The sequence below is a fragment of the Mesoplodon mirus genome (assembly GCF_964341445.2).
Source record: "Mesoplodon mirus genome assembly, chromosome: 7".
Classification (NCBI taxonomy): domain Eukaryota; kingdom Metazoa; phylum Chordata; class Mammalia; order Artiodactyla; family Ziphiidae; genus Mesoplodon; species Mesoplodon mirus.
Genome location: NC_138983.1, coordinates 140,743,884 through 140,760,943, shown reverse-complemented (window position 1 = coordinate 140,760,943; position 17,060 = coordinate 140,743,884). Strand labels below are relative to the sequence as shown.

General features: G+C 47.0%; 1 long non-coding RNA gene across 1 annotated transcript; it reads right to left on the bottom strand.

Annotated features, from left to right (window-relative positions):
- Positions 1 to 9,427: 9,427 nt before the first annotated feature.
- Positions 9,428 to 16,294, bottom strand: LOC309807853. The gene is made up of 3 exons (XR_014294676.1): positions 16,217 to 16,294; positions 14,545 to 14,621; positions 9,428 to 9,586 (listed from the first exon to the last, which is right to left on the bottom strand). It is a non-coding gene; the product is annotated as an uncharacterized lncRNA (long non-coding RNA).
- Between the last annotated feature and the right edge of the window lie 766 nt (positions 16,295 to 17,060).

Genomic DNA, 17,060 nt, shown 5'->3' with positions numbered 1-17,060 from the left:
TACTTCAATTTAAATAATCCATAGGGTGGCTGAATGGATTAAAGAAAGTTCAATTATACTGTGTACAAGAGATTCATGTTAACTTCTAATCCACACATAGCATAAAATTGAATGATTGGAAAAAAAATACTCCATGAAAATGATACTTGCCTAACTAGTCTATTGTGACGTAAAAAAGACTTAAAGTCAAACCTCTCAATGGAAAGTGGGTTATCATATAATGATAGATGGATTAATTCATCAAGAAATCATGATAATTATAAATATGTATGTATCCAGCTTTGGAGCCTCTCAACATATAAAGAATATATTAACCCACGTGAAGGGGAACATGTGCAGAAATAAAATAATGGTAAGAAACATCAATATCCAACTTTCAACACTGTATAGATCATCCAGACAGAATATCCATTAGGAAACACTGAACTTGAACACACACTTGATAGCAAATGAACCCAACGTACATCTACAGTATATTCCACTCAACAGCAGAAAAATTTCCATTGTTCTTAAGTACACATAGAACACTGCCTAGGGTAGATCCTATGTTAAGCCACAAAACAAGTCTTTAAAAATCCAAGTATATTGAAATCACATCAAGGATCATTTCCAACCACAATGGTATGAAACTGAAATTCAATATTAAAAAGAATAATTGAAAATTCAAGAACACTTAGAAATTGAATAAGCTCCTGAATAGCCAAAGGATACAGGAATAAATCAAAAGGGAAATTTAAAAGAAATCTTAAAGCAAACAAAATTGGAAACACAAAGTACCTAAATTTATGGAATACAGGAACAAGACTGCAATTCAAACTAACAATAGAAGTACCATACAACCCAGCAATCCAACTACGGGACATTTACCCTGAGAAAACCATAATTCAAAAACAGTTATGTACAACAATGTTCATTGCAGCTCTATTTACAATGGCCAGGAAATGGAAGCAACATAACTGTCCATCAACAGATGAATGGATAAAGGAGATCTGGCACATATATACAATGGAATTTTACTCAGCCATAAAAAGAAACAAAACTGAGTTATTTCTTGTGAGGTGGATGGATTTAGAGACTTTCCTACACAGAACGTGTAGAAAGAGAAAAAAAGAGAAAATTCGAACAGCCCCTAACACCACACACAAAAATAACTTCTCAATGGATTAGAGACCTTAATGTAAGACCAGACAGCATAAAACTTAGAGGAAAACACAGGAAGAATTCTCGGACATAAACCACAACAAGATCTTTTCTGATGCACCTCCTAGAGTAATGGAATAAAAAACAAAATAAACAAATGGGTCCTAATGAAACGTAAAAGCTTTTGCAAAGCAAAGGAAACTACACACAAGATGAAAAGACAACTCTCAGAATAGAAGAAATATTTGCAAATGCATCAACAGACAAAGGATTAATCTCCCACATATATAAACAGCTCATGCAGCTCAATATTAAAAAAAACAAACGACCCAATACAAAAATGGGCAGAAGATCTAAATAGACATTTCTTCCAAGAAGACATAGAGATGGCCAAGAAGCACATGAAAAGGTGCTCAACGTCACTAATTAGAGAAATGCAAATCAAAACTACGAGGTATCACCCCACACCTGTTAGAATGAGCCTCATCAGAAAAGATACAAACAACAAATGCTGAAGAGGGCTGGAGAAAAGGAACCCTCTTCCACTATTGGTGGGAATGTAAACTGACGCAGTCACTATGGAGAATAGTATGGAGGTTCCTTAAAAATCTAAGAATAGAATTACCATATGATCCAGCAATGCCACTACTGGGTATATACCCAGAGAAAACCATAAATCAAACAGAAACATTCACCACAATGTTCATTGCAGCACTATTTACAATAGCCAGGTAATGGAAGCAACTTAAATGCCCACAGACAGACGAACGGATAAAGATGTGGTACAGGTATAAAATGGAATGTTTCTCAGCCATAAAAAGGAAGGAAATTGGGCCATTTGTAGAGACGTCGATGGATCCAGAGACTGTCATACAGAGTGAGGTAAGTCAGAAAGAGAAAAACAAATATTGTATGTTACTGCATGTATGTGGAACCTAGAAAAATGGTACAGATGAACCGGTTTGCAGGGCAGAAACAGAGACACAGAGGTAGAGAACAAATGTATGGACACCAAAGGGGGAAGCGGTGGAGGGGTGGTGGTGGGATGAATTGGGAAATTCGGATTGACACGTATACATTTATGTGTATAAAATAGATAACCAATAAGAACCTGCTGTATAAAAAAATAAAATTCAAAAATAAAAAAAAATAAATACAATTTAAAAAATAAAACAGAAAAAGAAGTTCCTCCCTTCCCAAAGGTGTATTTATATGAATCAATTATTTCCATGCTTGTATCTATAAATACAAAAAATAGGAATAAAACCTATCTTGAACAAAAAAGAAAAAAGGAAAAAAATTCAGAACCCACCAGTTCTACAGAGGAAAACCCTACCAGGGCACTTGATCTAGTGGTAAACAATTCTGAAGTTGGCCACAGGTGGGGAATCGTCTCCCATGCAGCCAGCAGCCCCCCTGCAAGGAGCATCCTCATGGCAAAGGTGGGGGACCATGCCGAGGCGTCTGTGAGTAAACAGGAGCTGAGCCCCAGGCCAGCTGCTGCTGAACTGTTCCCACCCTTCCCAGGTAAAACACCTGAATGTGTGCAAGGACTTGAAAGCCTACAGGAAGGGCCGTGGAGCCACACCAGCGACAGCACGCAGGCCGACTTGGTGCCGGCAGGCCAGCCAGGATGGTCATGGCCCCAGATGCTCTTCTGGAAGATTTCCACTTCCCTGCCTGAGATACCCCTCCTGGCCCGGTCCCCACTGCTTTTTCCCTTCCTCACCTCTGCCCGGCGAGCAATTCCAGCAGCAGGTATGGGTGAAACATCCTCTTCTTTAGCAGGTGGCAGCCTGGCAACTCCTGCAGAAAGTCCAGCAGAGCCCCACTCACACCGGGCCACCCAAAAAGTCACGGCCCCAAACTCCCTCCCACCAGCCCAGCCCCGACACTGCTGATGGGGCAGAGGATATGGCGTCAGGCACAGCTGCAGGGGCTCTTGCTGCCTGGAGTGGTGTTTATATTGACCTCAACCCAGGCACACCTGGGGAGGGCTGGCCCGCCGGGTCAGCCAATCCTCACCCCTCAGCGGCTCACATTTGCAGAAAATGGCCCTTGCTGCACCGGCCACGTACAAGGAAGAGGTGTGGGCTCCTGAGAGTCAGGAGAGACAAGGGGCTGCAGCCCTGGCTTGTTTTCTATTCAATTTATCTGCCCCATGAGTGGGAGACAACTTCAATAAAACCCTCTATTAATGAGAGGAACCCAGAAGTCAGGGAGAGGAGGGGTGGCGGGTGGAGACAGAGGCCTGGTACCCCGGCTGCAGTGGAAGCCTCTGGAAGACCAGGCAGAGGGAGGCTGCACAGAGTGATGCCCAGGGTCACAGACCTGTCGGAGCTGCTGTTTGTTAGTTCAAGTCCTGCTCTGAGGTGCTCTGTGTCAGCTCAACCGACAGGTGGGCTGGGGGCGCTCTGCAATGAGGGCTATGTGCACGGTTCCTGTGTGCCCGGGCTTGCTGGGTGCCTGCCCAGCTGAGCTCCATACCCGTGTAGGGGCCTGACCACGAGAGCCCCGTGGGCTGCTGGGTACCTGTCCAGGTGAGCTCCATATCCTGGGAGGGGCCTGACCACGACAGCCCCGTGAGCTGCTGGGTAACTGCCCAGGTGAGCTCCATATCCTGGAAGGGGCCCGACCACGAGAGCCCCGAGGGCTACTGGGTACCTGGTAAAGAACGTCAGGTCAGTGAAGCCACCAAGAACATACATCCAGTAGATCCTAATTCCCACACCCTGCTGGTCATTCTACCATCCACCAGGACATGGTATTCTGTATTAGACTTAGATGATGCCTTCTTCTGTATTCCATTAGTCCCAAAGTCACAAGAAATTTTGGCTTGTGATTGGCAGGACTCAACATACAACGAAGACAATACTGCTGGGGCCGTCCTGCCCCAAGGGTTCAAAAATTCCCACACCGTCTATGGGGAAACTTAACTAAAACCTAAAAGATCTACCTCTGGAGAAGGGAACCTTCCTTCAATATGCAGACCACATTCTGCTCAGAAAACAACCAAAGTGTGCCCCGAAAGATCAGACTACTGCTTGCAGGACTTACTGCACACAGATGGGAGCTAATAAGCTTGACGCGGAAACTGGAGATAATGCTGTCACCATAGGAAAACCTACAGACATCGCGGTGATGGTGGCCAAATAGACTGGCTGGACTCCTGGCTACTTCAAAAGGCCATTGACTCAGTGGCCGTCATGGTCCTGGATCACCACCGGCCCTGGACTGTCTGGGAGTTCAGCAGGAAGGGCTCTGATACCTGGTGCTGTTTGTATGTTAATTCAGTGACCTAATTGAAGAAAGCACAGACTACTGGTCAGAGCATCTTGGCTGGCAGAAACTGTCAGCCTAAGGTGGCCGAACAACTATGGGGTGGGGTAAAACCAGCCCCCCCAGCGTCTCTGCACATCTCTTTCCTGGACCCTTAAAGGTCATTAGAATCTATAACACTTCCAATGCTGGTGCTCAGGCGGATGAGCAGTGAGGCAAGAGGCCTGGGGACAATCAACCTCACCTGGAGGCTGCTGGGGAGAAGTTCTGCCCCTCCCCCCCCGGGTATGAGGACTGCCAACTCAGCATGAAGCACTTACAGAAGAGGTGTCTGCACCCTCAGCACCCCAAGAATGAGGAACGGGACAAAAAGCAGAGGAGGGCTTTGTCACCGGCAAAGCCTATTAAAAATTCCTGGGAGATAAAAATAGAATCTGGGCAATAAAATAAAGTCTAACCTTTTTTTCCTTTGTGCTTTGTCTAATTTCATTTGCTCCTAGGTTTCCACATGCACAGGTCCCACACCCGGCACTTCAGACCCGATTTCCTCGTGCAGAATGGCTGCGCCGACACCTCAGCTCGCGGGGCCCCTGCAGAATCCACAACATAGAGCCTGAGCTCCAGTCAACCGGGCCCTCGATAGCTCCGCCCCCTCCCTCCTGCTGACGCGGACGCTGCTGGGATCCCTACCCAGCAGCCCAGCCCACAGCCCGCAGGGGAGCGCACGCTCTCACCTCTCCATTCTCTAATCAAAATATAAAGTGTTCCTTTGCTTCTGAACCAAACTCAGTCTCGTTCTTTTGGCTCCAACGACACTGGGCAGGTCGACCCTTGTTGGGGCCTACTCTGGAGGATCAGTAACAGAAATTGAGGACATTGTAACTTCAGTGAACAGATGTGTGAGCCAAACTGTAATTAACATAGAGCAGTGTATAAGGCTCCGGTAAAATAAGATATTTCTAAGACTTCCATTTGATATTTCCATCACTTTATTATAAGCAAGTTCAGTAGAGGGGTTTGTCTTATTTGTCAGGTCAATATTAGAGAAATGACGTGATTTCTTTCCAAGGATGTACATCTAATAATCTTGGCTGAAGCTTCAATCTTGTTTTGAATGCTTTTCCACTGAAAATGAGACCTCTCTTTCAGCTCCCCCATTTCCGAGAAGTAAAATCCTTATACCATATTATTACCAAACGGGAAACGCAGGAGGTGGGATAAATTAACAGTTTGGGATTAACACATGCACACTGCTATGTATAAAACAGATCATCAACAAGGAACTTCTGTATAACACAGGGAACAACATTCAATATTTTGTAATAACCTATAAGGGGAAATAATCTGAAAAAGAATACATATCCATATCTACATCATGTATCAACGACAGATAAAATGTAACCTAAGGGAGGCCAATGGTGAGCGCTTCTGACCCTGAAGATTTCAATCAAGTAAAGCTTGGACTCTGACTACTGCCTAAGGCCCTTAATGAACATACGTGTACCGTAGCTTTAAAATTTCCCAGTTTGGGGTTCGGGGAAGCCCTGATTTGGAAAAATCCCTGGTGTTCTCCTTACATGCACGGGACCCTTCCTACTGCTAAAACATGCCTGTCACACCCAGAGGATGGTACACCATTTGATTGGGAAGAGTTTGGAAAAGGCATCTCATCTCCTCATCTCCTGGTGCTTGGGTTCACCCCTCCAGCATCTTTCCTAACAATCTTCTCGGTTGGGGATGTCAGCACCGTCAACACCCTGTTGCACAGTTTGGAATTTGTCCAGAGGATGAAGCGGAAGGATGAGAAACAATGAGAGACAAGTCCTAGGTGTTTGGACAGGCACACGTCACTCTAATTTCTAAGCAGGAAGAGGAACTAACCAAAGTCTCATCCTGCACCCCGGAAGAAGAATAGGGCCTGAAGCAATCCTGGGATTTTGTGGCCAGTGCCCAAAAAAGGGACTTAAGAAATGGAGCTCAGGGGCACTGCAATGGACAAACCTGCAGGGTTATATATGATAACAATCTTCCAAAAATATATTGAGGTAAGGCAACGAAAAGGATTTGAGAGCAAGGCAGAATTGCAGGAAACAGTTTTCAAGACGTAGATTGGAGTCACCTTTAAAGCAAGTGAAAAGAGACAGAACTTCAACAATGATGCAGTTGGCCAAAAAGGGCATATGCATTTTTTCCTGAATATATATTCAAGACTCAGTCCCCAGAAGGGCCCTACCACTGCCATGCAGAGCCTAGTTTGGGTCTCTCCTCTTGCACCAGGGAGTTGCAGGTGTAGACGGTTCGAAAGAATCTCTTTCTAGGCTCTTGTAGCCAAGTAATGGCCACGAGTCAGACTGCCTCCTGGCCATCCTGCAGGGCACAGAGCACAGCAAAGGGTATCCACCCCTTCTACAGCAATGTCAGTTGGCTCACCGGCTTGGCAAGGTAAGTACCCGGGTTCCATACCCTGCCCCACATGAATGTACAGCCCCGCCTGTTCCCTACAGATAAATGCACACAAGATAAATGCAGCCCTGATGCCCTCTCCCCATCCTGTTCCTGTAGAAGGCGGTGGCAGTAATGAACCGCCTGGCCATGATGGTGGACTTGTCCCATGTCTCAGATGATGTGGCACGGCGAGCCCTAGAAGTGTCACAGGCACCTGTCATCTTCTCCCACTCAGTGGCCTGGTGGGTGTGCAAGAACACTCGGAATGTTCCTGATGATATCCTGCAGCTTCTCGTGAGAGACTGCCCTGGCTGTAATCCCTAAAGCAAGAGGTTCAAACCAGGAGCCCTTGAACCTGAGACTCTTCTCCCTCAATTTCCTCAAACCCCAGGTTAAATATCTTCTGCCCCCAAAACTCACATTCCACAGCCCCTGAACTCTTGAGCCCCAGGTGGGTGTCTAGGTGGTAAGATACTCCTCCAAACTTGGAAACCAAAGGCCAAGACACCACCCAGACCAGGGCTGTGGGCCTCCATTCACACAAACCCAGAGAGGAGACGACTCTGACCTCAAAGCCAGGGCTGAACACCTTCCTAATAGGGGCCGAGAGAGTGAACAGGCAGGTGGCTGTGCTGGGGGCCAAGCTGTCCACCGGTCCGCCCCTGCAGAAGAAGAACGGTGGCATCGTGATGGTGTCCTTGTCCGTGTGGGTGCTGCAGTGCAACCCGTTAGCCAACGTGTCTACTGTGGCAGGTGAGCCTCACCCTGGGTTCTCTGAAAACTCTGATTTGGAGCTGAAGCTGGGTCCAAATTTGGGGAGGACTTCAGAAGAGCCCCAGTGGTTTGACCCACCTGTTGGCAATAGGTACAGCTCCCAAAAACCCAATAATGGATGGTACACAGCACCTTGGTGCCATGTGGAACTGGAGCCATGGAATCAAAACTGCGATAATGATGGGTATCAGGGAGGCTGTCAGACACAGAGCCCGGGTGCTGCCCATCTGTGCCTTGCAGGGGCTCCTAAAGCACACTGCCCCTACCTCTGGACAAGGGACTGGACAGCTCCTTAGGTCTCTGGGGTCTTCATCAGTTGTACTCTTGTTCCTCTCTCGTCCTACACACCCGGGGAAAGGAACCCCCACAGGTTCTCAAGGAGACTGGGAGGCAGGGTGAATCTTGGGTGGGAAATGGCCCAAACAGGGGGCTCTGTGGTTCACTCCAAATCTGAAGTCCAGTTCTAGAGCCAGCTGGGATCACTTCAGATCAAACCTCAGGGCCCTCCAGTTGGTACTCTCGGTGCCAGGCCATGAAGGAACTGGTCTGTTTGGCCTACAGGCTGCAAAAAGAGGAATCAACAGAGGTCAGTCATCACCCCACCCCTGCCCTGGAAGCCCCACACTGCTGACTTTCCATTCTTCAGATCACTTCGACCACATCAGGGCAGTCATTGGATGCAAGTTCATCGGGATTGGTGGTTTATGATGGGGCTGGCTGGTGGGTGCTTCCCCGTGGCTTGTCTCCGGCTTGCTGGGCAGCAGTGGGGCTTTCACAGCCACCACGCACACCACACTGTGGTCCTCATGGCCTTGACCATAGCCTCAGGTGTGCTGGCCCAACTGGTATCTCCCCTCTCCCAGGGTCTGCTTCCTGGGCTCTCCTGTCTGTTTGACACTACTCTAGGTCATCATATTTGTCTAAAACACCATACAGAGCTCATCTGCCCAGCATCTGTGCCCATCCAGTGCCAGCAGACCAGACCCACGGCCTCTGAGCAGACTCTTATTAAGGTCTGGGCTGGGCTGACCATCTTCTCTGCCTGCAGTTGGGTCTGGGCTTGCAGGGGGTTCAACCCAGTTCTTAAAAAGCTTTTCTTCTCTTTATAAATGGAGGCAAAATATGCTTTCAGTGAAAGGCATAGATATTAACAGTACAACTCAATGACTTTTGATGAATAGTCGAGGCACTTTTGGGTTCTTCCTCTGAAGGATGAAGAGCAGGAGTAAATCATTTACTCTCTCCAAGTCTCCATTTTCTATATCTGACCAGGGCTGGGGTTCAGTGGACCCTGGACACATAGGGCTTTAGTTCTGACTCAGGACCAGGGAACAGGTCTGAGGGCCAAGACCTGGCTGGCTGGTGGCCACAGAGGTTCCCAACTTGGCTGGAGGACATGTCCATATACCCGGTACTGACAGAGGAGTTGCTGGGGCGTGGCTGGAGTGAGGAAAAGCTCTGGGCTGTGCTTCGAGGAAACGTGTGGTGGGTCTTCAGACAGGTGGAACAGGTGTGCTGGGCTGGGCAGAAGAGTAGCTCTGAGCAGGTGGTCTGAGCAGGTGTCCGCGGGGGTGCTGTGAGAGGTGCTGCCCGCTGACTGCCACCTCCAGGTATGGGAGGAGGACGAGGGACAGAGTTGCTTGGAGGATGAGTTCCCAGATGAGCAGCGGGGCAGCTCTTGCCACTCCGTTCTCCCACGTCTGCATCAGAGAGTGGATCTGGCTCCAGACCAGAAACTAACCAGAGCTGCGGTTCATAGGAATCTCATGTTGTCACCTAAGTGGTCATTCTCAAAATCTTGCCCCCACATGGGCCCAGGCCTCACAGTTATTGCCGCCTTCCCAGTCCTCATTGTTTGGCTCTGGTGATCCAGTTAATCCTGCCAGATGTCACTTTGGCAGCCACAGATACCCCACAAAGTTTCCTTGCATACGAGCACAAACATTTCCTGAAAATAAATGTTTTAGAAATGGAATCAGCACAAGTGTCCATCTCTGTGGTGGGGTCTGTGGTGTAGGCTCCCGATACTGGGGTTTGGTGGAGAACCCTGCAGTTTAGACACCAGATACTCAAAGAACACCTGTTGGCAGTGGCCTGAGGAAACCCAGGTTGCTTGGCTCAGCACTGGAATAAGACAGTGGATGGCTCTGGCTGCGGGAGGGTGGACCTTACTCGGTTCCCTCTATGTAGCTCACCTCCATCCACATCCTGAGCCACTGAGTACCACCTGGGGATCTTTCAGGGAATTCTGGTTCAGATGCCCAAGAAGAGAACATGCCTAGATCACAAATGATCTTTGTACCTATTTGGACAGAGCCCAGAATCTCAGGCTACTTAATGAGCCATGGACCTCCAAGGGCTAGACTACTCCAGATGTGGGCACACCTCCTCCCCTGTTCCTCAAGGACTTCCTCTCTAGTTGGTTCAGGCTACTTAGACAACCACCCGATCTTCCCCCAGTTCATTAATGATAATAGCAACTGCACTAATTATAGCCAAAATTGAGTTAATACATTGAGTTAATAATGAGAGGTAGGGCTTCCCTGGGGGCGCAGTGCTAAAGAAGCCACCTGCCAATACAGGGGACACAGGCTCGAGCCCTGCACCAGGAAGATCCAACATGCCGAGGAGCAACTATGCCCGTGCGCCACAACTACTGAGCCTGCACTCTAGAGCCCGTGCGCCACAACTACTGAGGCCACGAACCGCAACGACTGAGCTCACGTGCCGCAACTACTGAAGCCCACATGCCTAGAGCTGGTGTTCCTCAACAACAGAAGCCACTACAATGAGAAGCCTGTGCACCGCAACAAAGAGGAGCCCCCGCTCACCGCAACTAGAGAAAGCCCACGTACAGCAACGAATACCCCACACAGACAAAAATAAACTAATAAATAAATAAATAAAACGAAATAAGAAAAAAGATACAATACAGTATTGTTAACCATAGTTGCCATGCTGTACATTACATCCCAGAATGTATTTGTCTTGTAACTGGAAGTTTGTATCCTCTGACCACCCTCACCCATTTCCCCCCCACCTCATCCCCATAGGTTAAAATTTTAAATAGAGAAGCCCAGATAAACTTCAATGAGCAGGTGACATCTGAGCAGAGATTTGAGTTAGCCAAGTCGGTATCTAGTGGAAGAGTGCACAGGAGAGGAAAGGGCCAGTGCAAAGACCCTGGGGCAGGAGCTTGTCTGCTGTGTTAGAAGAACAGGATGGAGGCCACTGTGGTTGCAGCACAGAAAGGAGAAGAGGGTAATGGAAGTCAGATACACAATGGATGGAGAGCAGTAAGCAGGTAGGACACAGTGGTCAGACCCCGAATGGCCTTGTAGGATGCTCTGTGGGCTGTGTTAGCTCTTCACAATAGGATCCAGTGAAGGATTTTAAGGAGAGGAGAGGCATGACTGATCACATTCCCCATGATCACGGTGACTGCTGTATGAAAAACAGACTCTGGGGGCCACGGTAGACACAGGCAGATCAGTTAGAAGGCTCTTCAGTCACCCATGTCAGAGATGATGGTGGCTCAGGACGGAGAGATAGTAGGGGAGGTGGTGAGAAGTGGTCACATTCTGAAAATATTTTGAAGGTAGACCAACGGGAGTAAAACGAAGAAAATCAAAATCCCATGTCCCAGAGATAACTGTTAATTTTTTTATTCTAAGCAAACATGGTCCCCTCTAAAAACCACAAAGCTTGCCAAGAATACTCTTCTCAGAGGTACTAACTTTTTACTCCTCAGCCTACTCCAGCATGGCCTCCCCCTCTGCCACTCTCCCCAAACTGCTCTGGTTAAAGTCACCAATTACCTCGAAGTGGCTCAATTGACGAGACACTGACCTGTCCTCAATCTTGTTCTGCTAGCAGCATGTGGCATGGTGCAGCCTCACCTCTTCCTTGATCTCTCTCCTCCCTGGATTCGTTGACTGCACACTCTCCCAGTTTCTCTCTAACCCTGGTTTTCAGTCTCTTTTGCTGGTTTCACCTCCTCCCCTCACATGTTGAGGTGGCTCCTCAGTCATGGGCCCTTTTCCCTTCTAATTTCACATATGCTCCCTCACAAATTTATTCACTCCCATGGTTTAAAATATCGGCCATGATCATCTCCAAAGGCATCCCAACCTCACACCAACTGCACAAAACACATCCCCACTCGGATGCGTTAAGGGCATCTCCTACTCCACGTGTAGAAAACAAAGCCTTGATCTCCCCTCCTAAGCCTTGTCCTCTGTCTACAATTATTTATTCAACAGACACTTACTGAACCCCTAAGATATACCAAGCACTGGTAGGCACTAGAGATAAAATGATGAGGCAGGAGGGAAAGGTTCAATAGAACAGAGGGTTATAGAAAGGGAACTTACAAATATGTGTGAAATTAAAAGGGTGCATGGTGCTATCAAGGAGTAGTTATGTAAGGCTGTGGGAGTCTAGCTCAGCAGGGAAGAGACTGATGGGGGTTGAGGAGGGCCTCCCTTAAGAAATAATCTCTGGGGACTTCCCTGGTGGCGCAGTGGTTCAAAATCCACCTGCCAGCACTATTTACAATAGCCAGGTCATGGAGGCAACCTAAGTGTCCATCGACAGACGAATAGATAAAGAAGATGTGGCACATATATACAATGGAATATTACTCAGCCATAAAAAGAAATGAAATTGAGTTACTTGTAGCGAGGTGGATAGACCTAGAGTCTGTCATACACAGTGAAGTAAGACAGAAAGAGAAAAACAAATACCGTACGCTAACACATATATATGGAATCTAAAAACATAAAATGGTTCTGATGAACCTAGGGGCAGGACAGGAATAAAGACGCAGCTGTAGAGAATAGACTTGAGGACACGGCGAGGGGGAAGGGTAAGCTGCGATGAAATAAGAGAGTAGCACTGACATATATACAATACCAAATGTAAGATAGCTAGCTAGTGGGAAGCAGCTGCGTACTACAGAGAGATCAGTTCAGTGCCTTGCAACCACCTAGATGGGTGGGATCAGGAGAGTGGGAGGGAGACGCAAGAGGGAGGGAATATGGGGATATACGTATGCATATAGCTGATTCACTTTGTTATACAGCAGAAACTAACACACCATTGTAAAGGAATTATACTCCAACAAATGTGTTAAAAAAAAACAAAAACAAAAACAAGAATCAGCCTGCCAATGCAGGGGACACGGGTTTGCTCCCTGGTCCGGGAGGATCCCACATGCCTGCGAGCAACTAAGCCCGCGAGCCACCACTACTGAGCCCATGTGCCACAACTTCTGAAGCCCGCCCGCATAGATCCCGTGCTCCGCAACAAGAGAAGCCACTGCAGTGAGAAGCCCGTGCACCGCAACGAAGAGTAGCTCCTGCTCGCCACAATGACAGAAAGTCCACATGCGGTAACAGAGACCCAACGCAACCAAAAATTAATTAATTAATTAAAACGTATATTTTTAAAAAACAAAGAAAAAATCTCTGCTGGGAATTCCCTGGTGGTCTAGTGGTTAGGACCCTGTGCCTCCAGTTCAGGGGGCCTGGGTTCAACCCCTGATTGGGGAACTAAGATCCTGCAAGCTGGCATCGCAGCCCAAATGAAAAATGAAATAAAATAAAATATATTAAAATAAAAAAAGAAAGAATCTCTGATTCAGGGTCTACAGGGTGAGAAGGTGTTTATCAGGCCAATATGTGAGGAGAAAATTTTCCCCATTTCTGTAAGTAGCACCTCCATTTACCAAATTAAACATCCTTAACCCACATTCCCCACATCCAATTCATCAGTTGCTCCTATTCACCTCCAAGCCATCACTAACCTTCCAAATATGACTCTAACCTGCCTGCTTTACTCCATCTCCAAGGCCACCACTGTGAACAAAGCCAGTCTCCTAATGAGTCTCCCCAAATCTTCTCCTGCCCCCTCCTACCCATTCTCTTACAATAGACAGTATGGTGTCTGAAAAAGGCATCTCTGCTAACACCATTTCTCTATTTACACCCTGCAATGGCTTCCCACCAAGTTTAGGATAAATCCCAAACAGATGATGGACTGGAGGTTGAAAGACCAGAAGGAGGTAGGGTGTTAGGTTTGAAAGAGGGATAAAGGGTCTAGGCAAACAGCAAAAAGGGCTGAAAAGAAAATGATCGGCACTTGTAAAACAGTCCTGATGCAGGCAGGAGAATGCAGGAATAGCGAAGGAATGCCAATAGCCACTTTTTATTTCTGCAATGCCTTTGCAATTCCCAACGTGCTTCACTTATGACTGTGATGCTCAAACCTAGCTGTACATTAGAATCATCTGGGGAGATTTTTAAAACTACCAATGGCCAGGCCTCTCCCCAAGCCAATTAAATCAGAATATACAGTTCACTAGGGCAGGAATTTTGTCTTGTTTCGTTCACTGTCCATATGAAAAGTACCTGGCACATACATGGTGCTCAGAAAATATTTACTGAATGAATAAATGAAGGAAGGAATGTACCACTATCACCTGAGATCCAAGAAGAATTCTTTTCAAAACTTAGGGAGTAACCAGGCAACGTCAGTTACCATGGCAGTCCTGGGAAAAACATTACCAAGTGACACTAACACTCCCAGGGGCCTACATTTGTTTCCACAATAGGTAAACCTTTCTCATTTCTAAAGTACTATACTGTGAAATATGCATCTCAGTCACACCTAGAGGTTACTCAATGTCTGCTGTGAGCGGGAGGAAAAGAGAAGGGCCTTACACAGTATCTAAAGCAATGACAAGAAGAAACTAGGGGCCACGGGCAGAGACAGACAGGCTCAGACAGGCTCCAATCCCTATGACAGTCTGAGGTGATCACGTTGTAAGGGCTCGAGCACGAGAAAGCAGCCACTAACCAGCTACCCTGTCTCAAATATGTGGAGAAAGTCAATGTAAATGCTTACCTATGTATTATTCTTTTCTGATCATTCTTTCAGTGTATCCCTTCTGGCTTTGTGCAAAGCGATTCTTTGTTTTGTACCTGAAAGATGAGTGGCCCATGTAAATGGATGAAACATGTCACAGCAGACATCCAAGGAGCTCTTCAGCTAATGAACGAGGAGCTCCGAGTTCTGGGAAAGAATCGTAAAAGTAGTGTAGAATCACAATATCTTAGAGCATCCTTTATATCAACTCCCCTCTATCATATCACCAATCAGTGGTCATCAGCCTATACATGAACTTTGCAGTGACAGAAAACCCAGCACTCTCTAGACAGATCCAGGCATTTCTAGTTGCTACAGCAGTCTATATCAAATTCAGAATCTGACTCCCTGTCACGCATCAATCCCAGTCTGCCTTCTGCAATGGTACACCCCATGGCACACCTCATCTCTTTTCCATCTGGCACATTTCCCAAACACATGAGGACAATTTTGTTCTTCCTAAAGCTCTCTTCTCCCACGTCACCCTCCTAAATCACTCCTTCCTGTGTTTATGACTTTGAGGAGCCCCCAAGGTTTTCTCATCCCAAGGCCGTGACAAGCAATGGCATCAGTGTGCCTGCTACACATTCTGGGAAAGGGGCAGGGCCACACAGGGGTCTGGCAAATGTGACTGACTACCTGAAGTGAGAGTACATGGGACAACCTCAGGCTCTCTTCAGTCCTCAGCCTCTATCCAAGGTTTCTCCAGAGCACGCTGTGGACATTTTGGGCCAGACAATTCTTTTGGGGTGGTGGGGAGGGCTGTCCTATGCCTTGTACGTTATTTAGCAGCATCGTGGCCCCTACACACTAGATGACTGCAGCACCACGACCCCCACCCCGGATGTGACAAAGAAAAACTTCTCCAGCCATTGTCAAACGTCCTGCAGGAAGGGTGAGGGCAAATTCACCCTCACTCAAGAGCCACTGCTCTATCCAATGACTCTGTTCACCCATGAGTACTCAAAACTCTCTCCTCTGCAGGCTTAACAGGTAACTCTCCAGAAAGTCTATTGTGTATCAAAATGCTATTTGAAATTTAATAGTAGTTATCTCTGTAACAGTAACTGATCAAAGTAAAACTCTTTCTCCAGATGGTAAGAACCTCCCAGGTGGTTAATCCACGTTTACCTTATCCCCTACCCCAGGCACTGGAAATTACAGAAATGATCGGACACCCATTTTTGGGATCCGTTCAAGAAGTACCAATAGTGTAAGGCTTTTCGGCAACCTGAACAACTGAATTCAAGTAAAATATTCTGCCTGACCATGGCTTTGTGAGACAAGCCACAAACCTGTAGCAGGACCCTCCTTGCTGCTATTTACACAATTGAGGTATCTGACTGGAAAGCCAGTGGAGATGAACTACCCAAGAAAGCAGTGGGTTCAGGATGAGAATTTGGAAAGGGAGACAATGGAGGGGAGAATGAACCTCAGGTGAAAAAAAAGGGAAAATTACCAAGACATGAGTTCTCTTCACTGAAGAGAAGATACGCTGAAGGCCATCAGCTTGCCCTCGGGGCCCTCAGCTCTCTGGGGAGCTCTAAGGGAAGGGTGAGCCTGGACCTACAACTCCGGACTCCTGGTCTCGGCACCCAGGCCTGACCATTCACTCAGACTCTCAATAAATACTTGTATTCAAAGACCTTACACGGGGACCACATCTGGGAAAACATCGCCGCACCCTCATAAGTTACAGGGGGAGACCTGAACTGGCCAAGCCATGACAGGAGCTGTGAGTGAACTGGACTCAACATCCCCTATTCCCTGCAGAGGAATATATCTGACTAGTATGAATTTTAATTCCTATGTATTCAAATATGTCCATAAGGGAATCAAACGTGTATAGAGTGGCATAAACATGGCAGTGAAAATCAGCTCAACCCTATTATAAAAATTAATTTAAAAAACAATACACAAATACAACAAAATTCTTACAAAATTCATTCAGGGGCTCTGAAGCAACCTGGATTGACCATATCTACACCCACAGGTGGATGAGACATAACGCTGGACACTTGGGGCTGAGAGCATTGGTGAGGTTGTGAGCAAATGCAGACCATTTAAAGCAATAAGGCATGCAACCCATTCCATGGGTCCCAACACTCTGGATTCAAGGGAATCTTATTACTGCTAAAAAATGCATGGGAAACCCAGAGGATGGGACAACGTGTGATCCGGACAGCTTTAAAAAACCCTCCTTTTTCCTCTCCTTGTGCTCGGGTTTGCCATTCCAGTCACTTTACTATTAATCTCCCCTCTTGGAGAATCAGCACATTTAACCTCATGTTTCACACTGTTCACCAATTTTGTGGAGGATGAAAGGTAAGAGGTGGAACCAATGAGAGATTTGCTGTAAGCATTTGGACGGGCACATGGCACTCTAATTTCCCATCATGAAGAAGAGTTAACCCAAACCTCATTCTGCCGCCTCAGAACCCAGATAGGGCCTGAAGCAAACCTACGGGTCTGTGGCAAGCTCAGAAAAAAAGCGA